This window comes from Plectropomus leopardus, chromosome 19, assembly GCF_026936395.1.
Source record: "Plectropomus leopardus strain MGB_pleo_1.0 chromosome 19, ASM2693639v1, whole genome shotgun sequence".
Taxonomy (NCBI): Eukaryota; Metazoa; Chordata; class Actinopteri; order Perciformes; family Serranidae; genus Plectropomus; species Plectropomus leopardus.
In genome coordinates this window covers 6,689,164-6,708,537 of record NC_142194.1, presented here as the reverse complement: position 1 = coordinate 6,708,537, position 19,374 = coordinate 6,689,164, and the positions used below count along the sequence as shown (strand labels likewise).

Sequence of the window (19,374 nt, the reverse complement as noted above, 5' to 3'; positions counted from 1 at the left end):
TCGCTCACAAAGTCAGATGGGACAAAAAACCTTAGCATTTCAAAATCTGTCTTAACTGTGTTTTCTGTCCTCAGTGACTTGTTACTTTGTGACAATGTTATTATATCTGATAGGAAGTGAAGGCTCATTATGGTTTTGCTATGACATTTACCTTTGTTCTAACTTTATTTTTTATATGTGAGACATGTTTTTGGTATAATATATTGATGTAGCTGTTGCCAATATTAACCAATACATAAATAAATAAAAGGCAATGAGCAATAGATAGATAGACAGATAGATGATATTATATATGGTTATGTAACACGGTGAAAATGAAATGTTCTGTGTTCAAACCATGATCACTCAATTTACTCAAGAAAAGAACTGTCTAAAAAAAAGAAAAAAGAAAAAGGATTTGTGGATTTTGGAGAAGTCAGGGAGTCACCAACGTTATAAATTTCTTCCTGTCAGTGGCAAATAATCATAGCAAGATGTCCAATGGTTGTCAAGACACTTAAAACCACAAATGTGAAGGTCATGGTGGCCTGATGGTGGAGCCACACAACTATCAAAGCTAAAAAAAAAACAAAAAAAAAACAAAAACTAATTTGATTTAAAAAAATTGTAAAAAAAAAAACTTGGCTTTGGACCCAGTAGGCCTTTTAACTTAGAAAGCATACTGCTGTGTGTGAGGCAGAATATCGTGTGTTGCTGTCTCTGTTGGTACTCGAGTGAATGAGTTGTCAAAACAAGTTAGAATCAGAGCTAAAAGCTTCTCCTAAGTGGCTCGATTTCAAACTGCAAATTGAGTCACAGAGGCTTCATATGTCAAAACAATATGTGCTACGTCGTCTTCAACGGCAGCGCAGTAAACGGTACAAATCCTCACAGGAGAATATAGCATGAAGCAATTAGATGTTATAGCGCATCACCAGCACGGATAAAAGTTATTTTTACAACCGAAGGTGATACACGACCACCCTAAAAAAAAAAGCCTTACCCTTCCTGCGCCCTGCTGCTCGGTAAGTATATGGCAGCGCACATTTTCAAAGGCAAGACGGTAAATCAGCTGTGAAGACTGTGACAGCTGAGGATGTGTGTGCATTTATGAACTGTATGTGCAGAGGTTTATATTTGCTCGTGTGTCATCATGTATGTGTGCATCTCTGGCTGGGTGTGTCCGTCTGCAGACGAGACAGGGATTCATCCTGTCTGACTGCAGCTTATCACCGGACTGGCTGCCCCCTAATGAGATATCAAGCAACCCTGCATTTAAAATGTGGTGGACAGAAAACACGTGAATAACCAATTATTTGTCTAGACGAGTTCAAAGTCTCTCCATAACAATGTTTAACCCTTTCAAACCTGGATCGCTTTTCTTGTGCTGCTTTCAGGCTTCTTCTATATGTATTTACACCTTTGAAACCTGATGAAATTGGTGCGATTTCTGTCAAAAACATGGGGAGAAAGGCAATGAGCAACTTGGTAAGAAATGTTCGACAAACTGCAAAAAAATAGTAGATTTACAAATAAAAAAATGTAAAAATCTAGGGAAAAAAAATTAGGAAACAAAGAAAAAAGGTAGGGAAAAAATACATCTATAATTACCAGAATTATACATTTAAAATCATGTTACAAAATTATTAGAAATGTTTCACTAAGTCTGTTTTGCCTTGTTACTTTTTTTTCCTTTTTGTTTGTCTTTCTTTTTATGTTACAGAATTATTGCAATTGTTTAAGTCATTTTTTTTCACATCTTGTTTGCATTGTGAGTTTGTTTCTTTACTTAATTTTTATTTATTTATTTTTTTCTTTTTTATGTTCCAGAATTAGTTGTCTTTAAGTTGTCTTTTTTTCCACATCTTGTTTGCATTGATTTTTTGGTCTGCTTTACTTTATTTTATTTTTCTTACTTACCTATATTTTATTTTTCTTTTGTTGTTTAATTTCTTTTTTATGTCACAAAGTTGTTATAATTGTTTTTTAGTCTTTTTTCCCCCCATAATTTTCAGGTAGTTTTCTTAGTACTTTTACAAAACAAGTTATTTCTAACTAATTTCTCTTTTGATGCTCATTGCCTGCTTCCCATGTTTTTAAAAGAAATCAAACCATTTTGCTCAGGGTTAAGTGATCTCACTATCTCAGTGTTGATTTGCTAACTTTGAAGCTGCACTGAGTAAAAACACCTAGTTAATGCTTCAGATTTTGCATTTTTATCGTCACTTCTTGCATCAAGAAACAGCTAAGATCTATGTCATTGACATCACTTTGAGCTCACTCATTACAAAGGGAGGAAGCAGGACTACAAACGTTTGGCGTCCAATGAGCCATGTCCTCACACTGATCTTCCTAATGCCAAGAATGCCCAAACCACGGTGACAATGAGCGACTGTCCACATTCAAAGGATCATCCCCATTAGCCCTCATTCTGCCCGTATTCATCTCCACATTCCTCTGTGGGCCGGGTGTCAAAGGGTGATAGGTTATGCTAAATGTGATGCATTAGGGTGCCGGCTGGTAAACAGAGGCTACCAAATACGTTATTAGCACCCTCTACAACAGGATCTAATGGGGATCCAAATAAAGAATAAAGGCTGCAGCATGTGTGTTGCAGTTTTCGGATGACTGACGTTGAAGGGCATTCTTTCCAAAGACGAAAGGACTAAACAGAGAGACGCCGCCAACTGCAGCGAGATCCCACTTGATACAAAATGCCCGAAAGAGTGAAGAGCCCTAATCGGCGTTGCTTAAAGAGTGGAAAACGTGTGTGTGTTTGTGAAGCTGATGTTTTTCCAGCCCATCTGGAGCCGTCGTAGTCCTGTCTGTTGACCTCTGTCGTGAAACGGGTGGCTGTCTGCAACCGTGACGCAATGACAGCAGACATTACTTTTGATTGACAAGGTGGAGTGGAAGCTGGGGAGTGAAATAACAAAGTCTTGAACTTTGGATCACACTGTCTGGGTTTTTATGAAACAAATACATAAACAGTTCAGGAGCTTGTTGGATATGTCACAGAAGCAAACAAACACATTTCAGAGACATTCAGAGACTAATAGCAGTTTTATTGTGACAAATCCAACCCAGTTGCCAGGAAAAAATGTTGGCATAATATATTTCTGCAAACTATGGACATATTTGCACGTTGTCCTGTAGCTGATATGTTTAAATTTTGTTTTAACAACTCTGTGATGAAAAACCAATCACTTATGGCTACGAAAAGATAATGTTTTGGCTTGCTTTACTGGGTTTTAAGGGGACAACCCCATTAGAAAAGCAGCAATGTCTTGGTTAAAAACAGCTGCTTTTCATGCCAACATCCCCCTTGAAAAACAGTGATAGGTCACAACATAACACTCAAGTTCAGTGCATAAAATGTAGCTGGAAAAGCAGCAATGGGATGCTACAAAACAACCACTTTTGATGCCTAGAAGCTGCTGGAAAAACAATGATGGGTAGCTACAAAACGCCCACATTTTGCGCCTAAAAATTCCCCCTGAAAATAGTGATGGGTCGCTACAAAACATGTTTGGTACCTTAAAATCTGCCGGAAACGCAGCAGCAGATAGATATAAAACACTTTTATTTGGTGACTGGTCGCTCCAGAACACCTATGTTTAGTGCCAAAAAAGTAGCTTAAAATGCAGCAGTGTGCGACAAAACACCCATGTCTTGAGTCTAAAGTGACAGTGGAAATCCAGTGACAGCTTGCTACAAAACATCCATGTCTGGTGCCAAAAATACTGCTGGCAAACAACGACAGGTCTCAACAAAAAAACACACACACAGTTGCTGGAAACACAGCAGGGGGCTGATACAAAACAACAATTTTTTAAGACTAAAAAGTCTCTGAAAACACAGAAATTGGTCTCTACTAAACACCCACATTTAGTGCCTGAAAAGTCACTGGAAACATGTCTACGGGCCCCTACAAAAAAATGAGTTTGCTGCATAAAAAGCTGCTGGAAAAAACATTGATGGGTTGCCAGAAAGCACACTTGTTTAGTGCATAAAAAGCCACTGGAAACACAGCAACGGGTTGCTACAAAACAAGTATGTTTTGTGCCTAAAAAGCCGCTGGAAACACAGTTACAGGTGATACAAAACTCCATTTTTGTTGCCTAAGAAGCATCGGGAAACAGAGACAGGTCACTACAAAAAACCCACATCAGATGCCTAAAAAGCCCCTGAAAAAACAGCAATGACTCGACAAATCATAACTGTGTTTTTTGTTTGTCGGTCTTTAATAGTATATAGGAATAGTGTTCTGCTGCTTGGCAGGCATCTCGCCTAGGTGACACACCATCCACCATCCCCTTCACCTCCCCATGACAAAGTCAGCTCAAATACTGTTTCACTTTTAAAACATTGATATGAAACGTTTAAAACACAGAACTGTAACATATTTGTGGTTTACAGAAAAGTACAATGCCACATTTTCTTCTAGCGACTTTGCTGCATAATCAGTTTATGTAAATGTAGAAATTATATTAGCTCAACCGTTGGTGTTATTAATGCACGCGGCTAACAAATCAGACAGCCCTGTCTCCATCTATAATCCGTATGTCCACCCATTACTGCCATTAATCATGGCTGAGTAACAAACACTGTGCTGTCCCAAATGCATCGGGCATGCAAGACGCCTATGAAAGTCCTCATCCAAACAGACTCTGACACAAACTCCAGGATTTCCCAGGTGTTTGGGAGCCATGACATCACACGGGGACACAATGGGGACTTTGAGAGGTTGCCTGTGAGAACAGTCAGCAAAACAAGCTCAGCGCCATACATCAACAAAAAGGCCCCTTCTAAATAATATGGAAAAGTGGAGATGAGAGCCAAAGCAGTTCACAAGCAGCTGAATCCAGTTAACGCCTGGAAAAAATTATAGAAACATTTGAAAGGGGGTGGGAGGGGCGGAGGGAACACACTAAGGTCTGACAATTTGGAGGGGTGTGTGTGCGTGTGATGACAGCTGAGGGGGGTATACATATTCAAAGAAACAACATTCTTTCTCACAGCGTGACTGTGTAGACACGGACTCCTAGCTTGTCTATTTTTTGATTCTGGGAGTCTGGAAAACAACTGGGTGTTTGTGTGCGAGCCGTAAGCTGTCAGCTTTACCTTATTAAAATGTCATTGACTCCTAAACTGCATATTTATGCAGTGTTAACCGGCGCCTGATGGCAGAGCTCACATACAGTTTCGTTCTGGCTGGCAGGCTGAGTCAGACGGACTGTGTCACCCAGAGATAAGCTTTATTGCACAATGTATGCACAGGAGCTGCTTGATTGATGCTTCTCCATTATTATTATGTTCTGGAAAGGTAATATATTCCAGGCTTCCATAAAAGACCAGTTCTAAATTAGTTGTGTCAAATTGTGGCGGCAGAAGTGTTGGCCGTATCTTTTCTATCTGTACATCGAAATGAGGTTGCGCTGACATTGTGGTTGGGGGGGGTGCAGAGGCGAGGCTCATGCAGCAGCAGGAAGCTCAGCAACCCTGGATTTCTTTCCCCATTAAATGATAGCCTTTTCAGTCTCTATGTAAAATAGACTTTCACACAGTTCTTGGGTATCAATTAAAAGAGTAGGGGTTACAATACCTCAGTGCCAACTGATGTGGAGGGGCTAATCTGAAAAAAAAGAAATACCTGAAACATCGTTGATATCTATTTCACTCTTTTTTTCTGGGTGCCAAAGCTCCAAATCCTCTCAGTAAGTAAAGTATGCATTTTAAAGCAACAAGACTGCTTCCTCTCATGCATCTGCATTCTCAACCCAGTCACCAGAATTCTGAAAACCACAAATATCTAAAATTTGTTTTTTCAATTTTATGTTTTGGTTAGGTTAAGGCAAAAAAACACTTGGTTATGGTTAATAAAAGATCATGTTTTGGCTCTAAATAGGCGGTATTGTTGCCATAAATGTGCCAACTTCCCCTTAAAAATACCCCATCACCACTGGAAATGTGCCATAGTTGCTTTAAAAATTAGGGGCTGTTTTCGGATAAACCACCCCTAGAAATGTTCCAATTTCACTTTAAAAATGACCTGGTTGTTGCAGCAATCACAGCTGGATATGTGCTGGCAACACCCAAAAAAACACAGTTATTGACGCAATAACCAACCGTTATTGTTAATGTGCCAATGTTGCCCTAAAAATACCCAGTTGCTGTTGGCACAACCACCGTTGGAAATGTGCCAATGTCACCTTAAAAATACCTAGTTGTTGCAACAACCATCACAGAAAATTATTCACCCTAAAAAATACCCAGTTGTCTCAAAAACCACTGATGGACATTTCTGATCTAATGTAAAAAATACACAATGCTTTTTTAACAACAATGTGGTGACATAACCATAAAATACCCTGTTTTCGCAACAATCACTGCTGGAAATAATATTATAATAATAATAATGACTTTATAAGGTCCATAGCATACTAAAACAGACAATCTACAAAAATAGATACCATAAAAACAAACAGCAGGAAATACACAGCACTACATGATTCAAGTTCATGTAAAAAGGACAAAATTCAAGCACCGGAACCAGCAAACTGTGTGGCGTCACCTTAAAAATACCCGGTTTGTTGCCAAAAACACAGTTGGAAATGTCAACGTGTGGTTAATAAACACAGCTGGTCACCACAGCGGTCTACTGCTTGGCTGCTATCTTGCCTCACGCCATCCACCATCTCCTCCTCCTCCTGATGAGAAACTCAGCTCATATCCATATAATCTTAAATATGCCACTTTAGAAACGTTTCTATGAAATGCATGGAAGGTGCAAATGTAGCGTATGCATAGCTTGCAGAAATTTACAATGCCAAAATTTATCCCTCAGCTTCATTTCGTACGGCGGAGAGGTGACACAACCTTGGCCAGACTTTGATTTTATCCCTCTCTGTCAGCAGTAAAAGTGATATGAAAGGTTGCATTACGACACCATGTTTTATTCTCATTTCCTCCTCCTCTGGCAGCTCATAAGATTGAGAGACGATCTCTTTTTTCGGTCAGACTTTGCGGTAAGGTGTGTGTCTGGAATGTAGCACTTTGAGCAGGGCGAGAAGACACCTACACTCGTACATACGCAACACATCGGTGCTGCGTCTTCAGCCCCGTGTGGGTGGACGGAGAGAGCAATACTTTAAGGGTACAGAGGGGAACACTCCTGGGACACATCCATGTCTAACTGTTTGCCCAGATGTGGTCCTGTTTCGACTGTCAGAGCAGTCACATCTGTCTGGGCTCTGAGATCAGTGTGTGTGGGTGTCTCCATGTGTATAACTGTGTATAAATATGTCGGTGTGTGTCAGTTTCCCAGCATACGTGTCTGTGTATATGTGTCTGTCTGTGTGTACACTATTTGTCTGCATGCTCGCTGGTGCTGATGGATCTCAGTTAATGTTCTGCAGCACTGGGACTCTCATCCCTTAATAGCTTTAGCAGTTTCGCCCAGTGACGGTCCACCTGACTTCAGCGAGGCCCGCGGTAGTTACGGTTCCAACAGTTGAGCAACGTTTATGGCTTTGATGACTGTGTTCACTCCGCAGTAATTAACTTTAAGTGACTTTGTTGTAAAGATAGACGTTTAAGACTCACAGTTGAAGGCTGTGCTGAAGCAACCTAAAAGAGGTCCAAACAGACTGAATTACAGCTTTGACTGATTGGTGCATTTGAAGTTTGGACATTGGCCACAGGCGTCTTCAAACTTTAAGAGCAATAAGGACACAATAACATCTTTTAAAGTGTTTTTTAACTCTTTGAAACCAGAGCAAATCCAAAATCACAGGAAGAAGGTACTAGTTACTTTTAGATAGTTTATTGACCCTTATGGGAAATTACTTTATATGGCAGCTACTTTAACAATTACATCTAAACATAGAACATTCACATCTAAAAAACTAAGCACAAAAGCTAAAAAAAAAAAAAATTACTAAAGGAACCCAAGTTGTACTGATAAAGCAATACAAACTATATGAAATGTATAATAAACATTTCAAACCGTATGATGTGCAAAATGGCTTATCTAAAAACAGTATTAAAAAAGTATATACATATATAAATGTATAATGTATAAAAAAAATCCCTAAAATATGAAATATAAGTATATAAAATGTAAAATGTACCCGTATAACTATATAAATATATGTGCACACACATCTACACAGTATACACTATTACGCTGTAAATAGTAAAAATATGGCAAAAAGAAGGAAAAAATGATAATACAATTGATAAATAAATACGACTACTACTTCTAATAATAATGAATTAATAATAATAAAAATATAGTTGTCTGGACAGTTTTTTTGTCTCTTTTAAAACTAATTTCAGGTCATTTTCTTTTCCTAATTTCTTCCACTTTGAAGGTAATTTCTTGCCAAGAAATCAAACCCGATGCTCAGGTTTCGGAGGTTTAAATGCATGTGAAAGGTGTCTGAATGCAGCACAACAAAAGTGATGTCACTCCAGGTTTCAAGGGGTTAAACAAGCTGCTGTTTTTTATTGTTACTTTGCTACAAGCAACTTGCTGTTGCGTGATATATGGCAGAATCCCACCACTGACCCCTCCCTTAAATATGATAAATTGATGGATTTTAACAGGAACTCCTCCAATTTTTCACCTTAAAGTCACAGGTCATATCAGCTCCTCTCAGCCTGAGAAAACAGTTGTATCATGTCTTCTGTGGCTCTGGAGGAGCTTTGTCAAGTCTAAAATAATAATGACATCATCAGAGTTATCTCCGCTTCAGTTTGGGAACTAAAAATTCCTAAAAGTAAATCTGTTATAACTTATATTTGTCAGTTTGACAAAGTTTTTTGGAGCATGACCTGTACTTGGACTAAAGTTGGACTATCTCGCTTCTGCTGCGCAGATTTTGAGGATTCATTTTTAAATAAACGTCCATCTGTTGTGAGCCTCCCAGCTTCACAGGATTGCAACACTAAATCCCTTGAGCTGTGGGGGAGTACAGTGTCCTTTGGTGGGTATCAAAAGTAACCCCCAGTCTTCGTAAAGTATCATATTGTCCTCCTGATAATGTATTTATTCTGACTATTTTTATGCTCTTATAATGTGCAAAATTATTGACACAAATTGACATTGAAGAGGAACTATGCCCATTTTTTCAAAATTCATACATTACATTCCTATGGACGATACAGTCCAAAATATTAGAAAACATTAACAACTTTCCCAAATTTAAAATTAGAGTGCTGAAACTCAAACATATGATGTCATCAAGTCTAAAGTGAGCTGCTCTGCAGACAAAGACTGGTGAAAGATGTTACTGATCTGGGATTAGATTGTGGGATTAAAATCAAATGCTGCTGGAGTTAACCTCTTTATTGTTTTGTAAATTCTATCATGAATTAAATCTAATGTTTTAAATAGAAAAGCTAATTCATATTTTTAGACATTTCTAGGTTGAATGACGTGTTCATTTGTGTCTTCACACACACTGGATCATACTGTATGTCTTACCAGTTCTATCTGAAGATTTTTGGGGGTCTGTGGTAGTGTGTTTAAGTATGCCAGTGTATAATTTTTGTAAATTTTGGAAGCTGCACACGTCTGCAGGAATGTAAATGATGATGCTGCATTCAAGCAGCTTCCTGAGTCTCTTGCTCAAACATGCAACTGAAGTCTGGGCGAGCTAATTGGCCCCACACTTAAAATACTGTATCTAACCTTCATCTTGAAACCTGTTTTTAGGTGAATCAGTCAACCTGATGCATGCTGAAATTACGACTTCTTAAAAGAGAGCAATTATAGAGTTTCCATATCCAACATAACTAAAGGTCTGATGTGTTACTTTCAGCTGTGAGACTTTAATAGTCCTCCGACAGACGATTGCTGTATTTTTTCAAGCCAAAACAATCATTTTGAGGAAGAGGTTAGAAAAAGACACAGGGCAGCTGCATGCAAACACAAACATGTCTCTGCTTTTTGATTATGTGCCAAAGCTAACGAGGCATCATCCACGCTTCATTTCTTATTAACGACTCATCCAAGGCAGAAATTTAATTAGACTTCTGATGTGCGGCCGAGGGCTCCGATTATTTCAGGAGGTACTACCGGGCCGGACGCTGACATTAACAAATAGTCTTCATTACATATTTTCCATGTGACCGGGCGAGATCCTCTCTGATGTAAATATTGCTTTGGCGGGGCGAGAGGTTAGCGCCTCACCTCCACATGAAGGATGAAAAAAGTGGGCTTATCAGCAGTGAGAGATGGCGAGTTTATTGTCCAGCTGACAAAGAAAAATCACCTCGGAGCATCATTTCCTCCTCATCAGCCCTGTTCAGTGATGTAGCTTCAAACAGGAGTTATATGAAATATTTAGACAAACTTGCCTCCCTAAACTTATCAGATCTACTGTGGTAAAATGGTCAAATAGCTGCCTTCAAGTTGTTGCTTTGATAATTAGGATAAATCTTTTTAAAATAATTGAGACTCAGAGAATGATATGTTGCCTGTTGCTTGCTGTTATCAGCACTGCTGACAAATTGCTTTGGCCACAAACCATTTTCTTTACCCCTCACTTTTGAAGGTCCCTTTGCCCCTCAGAACAGAGTTACATGGGGAAGGGGTTAAAATCCTCCCCTCTAAAATGGCACCACCCTTCAAGACCCTAAAGCATCATCAGTATCGTCATTTATGGCATTTACCAAAAAAGAAAAGGTCAAACTGACAATAATGGTAGGCTATTATCACATTTGCCATTTATCTGATAGAGATAGAAAAGAATGGATGCTTGCAATTCATTTACAACTTAAGTTTCACACAAAGAATTGATCAAATAGAACACTGCCTCATTATCAAGCCACTAGAGGCTCATGTTCACAACCCGTGCTCCTACCCTGCCAGTCTGCACTGATATTAGAGGAGCCGTAGAAACTACAGCAAGACTTTCAGGAGACATACTCAGCAACAAGTAGCACTTACTGCATTTAGGATTCAAGTCACTGCATGTATTTGGGTAATTCTGATGCCAAATTTATGAATTCAGTTCAGCTAGAGGTGCAAAAATGGTGCAAATTCTCTGCACCTTTTCAGGGATGCATCTGTTCCCAGCCAAGACAACCTCAAAGCAAAAGAAGGGAAATGTGACATGGAAATATGTCAAAATGAAGGACTGCGATGCACAAGTCAGCAATTACAATGTCAGAGGAGTACAAAAACAGAGCAGTAATGCCTCGTGTCTAAACGGTTGGTCGACTGGTTGGTCAATATGCTCTTGTCCATCCGAAATCCGAAATATCATTGGTCTGACAATTTCTGGTGTTTAGACGTGTTTCTACCAAAGCAACATTTTTCAACTCTCATTATTCAATTGGTCAGTCTTCAAAAAGATGCCGTATTTCAGTTAGTTTTGAAAGAACAAATATATAAATAAAACTGCATTACATTCATGCTAACTTCCTGTGGCACATTGCATACGGTTTGTACGAAATCTGCTGCAAAAAATCTATAATTTTAAAGAAACTGAATCCAGTTCTGGACCAAAAATAATAATAATAAGAGAAGGAGAAATTTTGCAAATACATCAGAGATCATAAAGGTTCTCATAGGAATTAATGAACTTCCAGTTGGCCTGTATATGGACGTGGGTCGATGTGGGTATATGGTTATGTGGCAGGGGTAAGGAAGATATTGAGATTGAACCATAGTGTGTATTCGTCCTCCTCATGCCCCTCAGGATGTCTGGTGGTGACATCAGATGAAACATGACCCCTTTAAGAATCACCCCAAACATACTCACAGGCACGCTCTCGTTGCCAGTCATCCTAGTTCTCATGACCTCTTTGACGGGGGGATCAATCTCAGGTGTTTGCACAGTGTGTGGTTTCCAGCCTGGGTGCACCTGAGAACAAAAAATACCTTCAATCTGACAGCCATAAAAAGGTTGGAGTTAATATCACAGCACACCTCATAGACGGTCCAGGAAAAGATGGAATATGTGTGAGGTTAAATGTAAAGAGATCAATCTTTTTCCAGTCACTTCAACTGTCCATTTGTCATAAGCTACAGAGCCCTCTGCAGAGGTAAGGCAATATCCGCCACAGCCAGCACCACAGTCTTGTCTATCGCTGCATCTCTGCTCATATACCCATTAGGGAGTTCATTAATGGGAAGGAGGGGCGGCTAGGATCCCCAAAAAAGCAGCCTCTGTCCATACATCATGCTGCACACCGTCACGTTTCCTGCTTTCACCCAGAATTATTCTAACTATGCACAATAATCACACAAACTGTTTGTCTTGGACGGCGCTCCGACTCTCGCATGTCCATCAATGTGTGTGGAAGCCGGGGAGGCGACTCGCGCCTCAGAGGGGGCCAAAGACCACACAGAGCTCGTTTAGGGTCTGAGGTGTCATGCCCGGGATTGATATTGCTTTCAAAGAAAACAGGTGAGCGGGGCGACGTGATTTTGCCGAGGTGTGATGTGAATTAACCGTGCGACATCACACTCTGAAAAGCTGCTTTAAATGGGTCTGATTGCAATGATATCATCAAAGAAGTGATTTAAGTCCCAGTTGTGGTTGTGCAACATGCCTTAAAACCACAACATCACATATTCAGTGCTACAGTTAATATAATTTCCATATGGTCTGTGATACTGCATTTTGTCAGTTATTTGACATGAGACATGGTCATTTGCCAAAACAAAGACTGCTGCCGCTCTGCATGTGCTGCACTCCGTCAGGCCGAGGCTATCCGGCAGAACGCCGCAGAAACGTCATACGGTTTTTGCATCCAGGCAGAAAAACACCTGATTCAACAAATGATTGCTTTAATCGATTCTGCTTGGGCTCCATCATCGCATTACGGCTGCAAACAGCGTGAAGATATCCTGGCCAGATCGCGGGCCCTGGCCCTCAATCCCAAGCAATTTCAGGCTCAGTTAGCAACACGGTTAATTCGAACTCACAGTCGGAGGATCTATGCTTTGTGATTACCCTGCCCTGTGGTGGCTAAAACAACCCACAGCCTGGCTGTCTTCTTTAGATGTATGAGCAGATACTTATCTGCAGGAAATGGCAGATCAGACTTCCACATATTGCTTTTTAATGAACACATGCACTCCGCAGTCCAACGCTGCTCTAATGGGCTCACATGTGACGCATCATCTGCGCTGGTCATTTGGGCGCCAATATCAATCCCCTATCACCCAACACCATCTCCACGGTTTGGACTTGTCCCAGGCATGAATCAGGGGCAAAAGGTCAACATGGGGTGCATTTGTTCTTGGACTCTGTGGCTCTTTGTGTAATGATGCTATCATCTCTTCCTGCAGCCTGGTTTTGCAGGGTTATACTATGGGCTAAGTCTTCCAGAAAGGACAGTATATCCTCTTTTCCACCAAACCATCTGTTTCAGTTATGTTTGTTACATATTAGAACGGTTACTTTCGTGTTTCCTTTGTGAAAAGTTGCATGTGATACCAAGAGAACCACTTCATTCTGTCCTGTTTTATCATTACCCCTCTATCAAACAGACTAATCCAATACAAAGCAGTGGAGCTAGAAAAACTGCAGTCCATTTATTTGTCAAAACAGAATCGTCACTTTAGCTTGACAAGGACTCCAACCTGCTATTTTTTTTTAACTCCATCGATTGCAACAAAGACTCTAAACACTTCAGCCTGTTCTTTTTTGCTCTGAAAATGTCGGTACGCTACACTGTCCCGTGTACTATCAGCGGGATGCAGAACTCCCGCTGCATTATCTGCGAAGAGGAAACAGCCAGAGCTCAGTGGAGCAACATACTTGCCAACCCTCCCGTTTATCCTGAGAGACTCATGGTTTTGATTCCCCTTTTCGGTTTCCTCCCAGTGTCACAATACTCCAGCATTTATCCCTCTTTCTGTCAAATTTTCATTCTTCTTTGCCTCATTTTGTTGTCACTACATGTTTCTCAAGCTCTAAAGTAGGCAAGTTTCCATTAACCCTCAAATTGCGCAAATGGAAACACATCAATTTTGCAAAAAATTATTGCAAAATACTTTTTTCACCTGCATGAGGTGGTATTTCAGTCAATTCGAAAAAATTGTATTTTGTGAGACTGCAATGGAAACATTTTTTTTCACTTTTATAGGTCACATGACGCTACGGCATGTTTTGCATTTTAGTCTTTGCACTTCTTACTGGTTTAAAATGTGCACCAATCAGGGTGTTAGCAATATTTAAATCAAAATTTGATGACAATGGTTGGAGTTATATGTTTAGCTGCGAGGCCACTGCCACACCCACACAGTCCTGATGAAGCAGTTTAGCTCATAAATCAAAACCTCTGGAGGATTTTTTTTCTGAACTTTAACTTTGTTGCTCATTCAGTCATGAATAATTAATATTTTTGAGAAATACTTAAGACTTGAAGCCAAGTATTTTGGGGGTTTTAAGCATTAAATATTCATCTCGTGTTGAAACAATCCAGATTTTTAGCTCCATGATATTTATTTCCCATGTGGAGTCTCATACTTTAACTTGACTCAAAGTCACCATGACATTATTCTCCTGGTGCCAAGTGCATTTGGAAATTAAACTGGGCGATTGTTCTGCTGGTTTTGCCACAACATATGTGCCATTAACCTTTTATGTGCCGACACTAGCTTGTCTTTAAACCTGATTGCTGGCCTGTAGAGATGGACATAAAGCCACGCAATCTTCCAGCTGGAACAACGCCTCCTGCCCTCCCTCCTCACCCACACACCCGGCCTGACTCTCTCATAATCACCTGCTGCCGCATGGAGGAAGGAATGCGACACAAAATCTAACACATACAAGCTGCTGTGACACTCATTTCAGATACAGATTTCATCATACGCACTGTCCGAAAAGATGGTTTAAGCTTTAATTCATCACCTCCACATATGATGATTTGAAGCATTTTCAGTGGCTTTAGATTTGTAGGACTGTGCATGAATTATATGTAAACAATTATAACATATTCCGATTTAAGACAGAAAATCCATAAATACTTGGTATCTCCTCCCCCTCTGCTTATGGAAAACACCAGCACACACACAAATCTCCAGACAAAGCATTGATAAATGGAGCGTAATTGCTTGTGTGCTTAATTCAAATTGGTTGTATGTTGACATTTCGAGACGATTTAGAGAAACAGCCCACTTCAGATGAGCATTAATCTGATTAAGAGCACAATTTATTTGGGTTTCCGTGCTCAATAGAAACCCTTCCTGTCGGGCGAGCGGCCTGCCAATGAGGCAGAAGAACCCGACCTCGATGAATGGCCAACAGCTGTGTATATAGAACGAGTACATTTCCTCTCATGGTGAAAAAAAACACCCTGTTTCAGTAAAACATGGAGTCATGGCTCACACACCAAACACATGAGTTAGTTTAAAATTTGCATGTGCTCTCTGTTATCGTTAAAATCTTTTCTATATAACTATAAAGTATAAAAAAGCATTTTTAACCATTTAATGTTCTGCTCAACTGTTTGGTAAACCACATTTGAAGTCACTATATCATAAATAAACGTGTTGAAGTTAATCTTATTGAGGCATTACTAGCACAGTAGTAGTATAGTTTCAGAGGTCTCACTAACCTTTTTATATAACTTAATACAAAAAATAAAAGCCTAAGGTCTCATACGTGGTCAACAACACACACACAGAGTGTGATGGAGCCATTTCGTCCATATTTGTGCACGTCTTTTCCAAGCTAACACATACAAACTAAATGGAACGGTACCACTGGAGATCATGGAGGCAGTGTAGCGCAGTTCAAGCCACATAATAGTATAGGAGATGATAAAGAAATTTAAATAATGATGAAACAGAGAAATCAGTGATATATAATAATATATAGTAATAAAAGGTGAAAAATAGTGAAAAGATTTCTCCGTCCACATGTGGGAACGTACAGAACATTCGAACACACTGTAACCGTTAAAGTGCGATTTATTGGCTGTATATATACCGTCATAAAGGACACATGGGAGGATGAAGACGTTGACAAAGTTTGAAATGGACGTATATATTTTCGTACTTTGTGGGAGGATAAATAAACCTAAAACAGAGTAAAATAATTTTTTGAAAAATGCTCTACCAAATGGCTGGTTTGTCATTTTTTTTGGTTAATGTAGTGAAGCTAAGCTAATGTAATTAAAATTAACTATTTGCTACAAAAAAAACATGAAAAACTGATCATACATTAGTGTGAAATGATAGATTTAATTGTATCCATTATATATATTCTGAAATAATTCTGTAAGTATGATTATTTACTGTCTAAAGCCATGCTAGTCCAAACGGTTATGATAAAGGTATTGATGCAAAAATAATAAACTCACAACTTATCTAAGATAAAAAAGAATAAATATTCCCTTTTGTAAACACCATATATTTAATGTTATATATTTGATTAAAAAATAGTATGATTTTTCTCCATTTCTGAGATGTTTTCAAACTTGTAAAACTATATACTACAAACTATATGGGTAAATATATAGAATTACTCTGTGGAAATAATACTAGTTATGATAGGTTATAATTCCATGTTCTCACATCAAAATATGTTGGTATTTTAACATATTACAAGCATTACAACAGTACAATAGTAAAAGGTTCTTAATTTAGATTTTTTCTTTCTGTTTTACAAATACCATGCAGTGATATCTCAACTGTTTGAGGCCTATATTTTTAAAAAACTATGGGGTTGTTTAACAAGTGAGTACCTTAAAAAGATAAAAATGTACTACAATCATTTAGTTTGAAGACATTTTACTGTATTTTTTCAGTTTTCTTAAGTTTTTACAAACATATCTTATTAAGCTCTCAAGTGGGTGATGCAATTTCAATTTTACTCACAATGAGGAAGTTTTAGGAGATGAACTTCTGGAGCCAAGGAGCTGCCTGCCGACTTGTGCGGAAATTTGTGACGCTGATCTTAGTTCAGGCACGGAACATGTCGTAAATTACATCCATACAATTTCCACTTATAAATCTTTTTTTTACTAGCTGCATCTGTTTCTAACCATGTTTGCCCTGTGGAGCGTCATACCTTTTTTCTGGCAATATTTCAACATGAATTTTATTAAATTTATATGCCATTAAAACAGGCCAGTTGTCCAAAGCTGAAGATGAATATTGTCCCGAAAATAAAAATATTTTATCGCCACGGATTTCAGGTCGAGAAACGTAAAGCCATTATATTGGCAGTAAAGATGTCTCCTCCAAACTGACAGCTCCCAAACCTCAGTTCATAAACCTGTCTAGAGATTATGTGCATGGCTGAGACACGCAGTCTAACTACTTGGCCAGCTCAGCAGTGGAAACAGTTCCTGCATGACTATATTCTCGCTGTTGATGGTGCATTTGAGAGAGCGAATGCACAAGTCTAGGTATGGTTTATACATTTCTGTGCAGCAACAATCAGACACAGATAATTCAGCCGTCCCTTATTTGGTTTCGCCTTGGCACGCGCTCACTTTCCCATGGCATGCCCTGAGAGTTTATGCTAAGTAAATGCAAGATTATATTCAAAAGGATAATAAACAGTTTGTGTTTGCGCTCCCTTTAAACGTAAAACCCCAACTCGGCATCCAAGATTCCAAAAAGGCTGCGTCAGTGTAACCATAGTGCTGCAATTTGGGTAAACGGCGAAGATGAAAGCCGAATTACGTTTTTACATGCCTTCTAGACTGCTTGCACATTTTTCTAAAAGCACAAATGTCTGGGTGTGTAATTACACACTAAATGCTGTTTTTTTTTTTAAGGAAGTGTGTGTTGCTGCACAAACACTGGACCAGGCTGAAAATGGTACGTTGCACAAAGCATGCTTGAGACTGAGAGTACCTACTCAGACGCCACTAATGACAACAGCGCTGTTATAATAATCAATGGCGTTTATCAGCGGTCGCTCATCAGCAATGTAATATCAGTGTCTCTTCTCAGATTGTCTCATTTAAATCAGTTTTAGAGGCCTCGATGGGAACAATCAGATGAGAAAGTAGCTCATCTCCCCAATATATTGATAAAAAATATAAATTATAAAATTGTTACAACAGTCATCCATACTTATGTTATACAAACAATATTATTATCCTAATGCTTATCTTTTCACAATGTTATGCAAAATTCTGTCTGTTATTGATCAAAAATTTAATATTATACTTAGTATCAATTAATTTATCATTTTTCCTGTCATTATGCTTTTTTTAAATCAAATTTTATTTATGTTTTTTTGATGTTTCTTTTCATGTTATGTGGGATTTTTAATAATAGTGATTGTTTTTAACACTCTTTTATGCTCCCTTGTCCAAAGTAATTTTCCCTCGGGGCAATAAAGGTTTCTTATTCATTCGACCATAACATCATGCCAATAATAGCACTTCACTTCAGTCAGGACATGCCTGAACCCTCGGCACTGATCATAATTTTATTAAATATGATACACTACTTGAAGATTAAACTACCAAAGAATATAAAAAGCAGGTAAAAGTGGCTTCACCTTGACCAGCTGCAACATTTAAATACTGCTGATGTACTGATGTATCAATAAAATGAATCAAATATTTCTAATAAATAATAGTATCACACTCACAGGGTGGTGAGGAAGGGAGTACTAATAATGCATCAATAAAATGATCTAATTATATAAAACAGAATGTATAGTAATATAACACTCAATATAACAGTGGCCTTTCTGCATAATGAATACTTTTACACTTTTCATCAGTGAAATTTTTAAATGAAGAACTTTAACTTGTAAAAAAACAGTTTTACGGCGCGACTTCAATCTCACCTGGTCGAGTGTGCGTCTCTTACAGGCTCAGTCCTTTGCAGCGGCCCCGGGTTCATTTTCGACTTGCGGCCGTTTGCTGCATGTAATTTGTCCTCCGTCTCTCAACATTCCTGTCTCTCCTCAGCTGTACTGTCAATAAGTAAAAAAATCACAAAAAATTATAAAAATACAATACTTAGAATACTTATTAGTTACCCTTTTAAAATATAAAAACAATTGTACTTATGACATTTGATTACTTTTCAAACAAATGTTTTAAATTGGGGAGTAAAGCTGAAAAATAGGCTTTGCCGAAATAAGACCTCCCTGAGTGCAAAGCGACACAATGAAAGTTTTATTTGCCATCTAAGCTTTAGGGCAAAAAGAATATATTCAGATGTAACCTCTTTGCAATCACCAACATTTTGATTAGTAACTGTAATTCATGACATATTTTATCTCAGCGTCTGTAAATGAATAATATTACATTTATTTTGTAATTTAGTTACTGTAACTAGTTACTTTCCAACACTATTTATTACATTTGACTGCTTTTTGATTTCTTTTCTGACAAACGTTTTCAGCAATAAAGCTGAAAAATGTCCGTAAAAATTGCAGCTGGAATTCCTGCTTA

The 19,374-nt window shown here is 38.6% G+C and overlaps 1 long non-coding RNA gene across 1 annotated transcript in view; it reads right to left on the bottom strand.

Moving 5' to 3' along the window:
- LOC148186292 (uncharacterized) overlaps positions 1-19,374 on the bottom strand; it is a 40,326-nt gene that overhangs the window by 18,001 nt on the left and 2,951 nt on the right. Inside the window, exons 2-3 of the long non-coding RNA XR_015775003.1 lie at positions 18,762-18,890; positions 11,754-11,855 (exon numbers count right to left, since the gene is read on the bottom strand). This is a non-coding gene — a long non-coding RNA (uncharacterized LOC148186292). The remainder of the gene's footprint in view (positions 1-11,753; positions 11,856-18,761; positions 18,891-19,374) is intronic.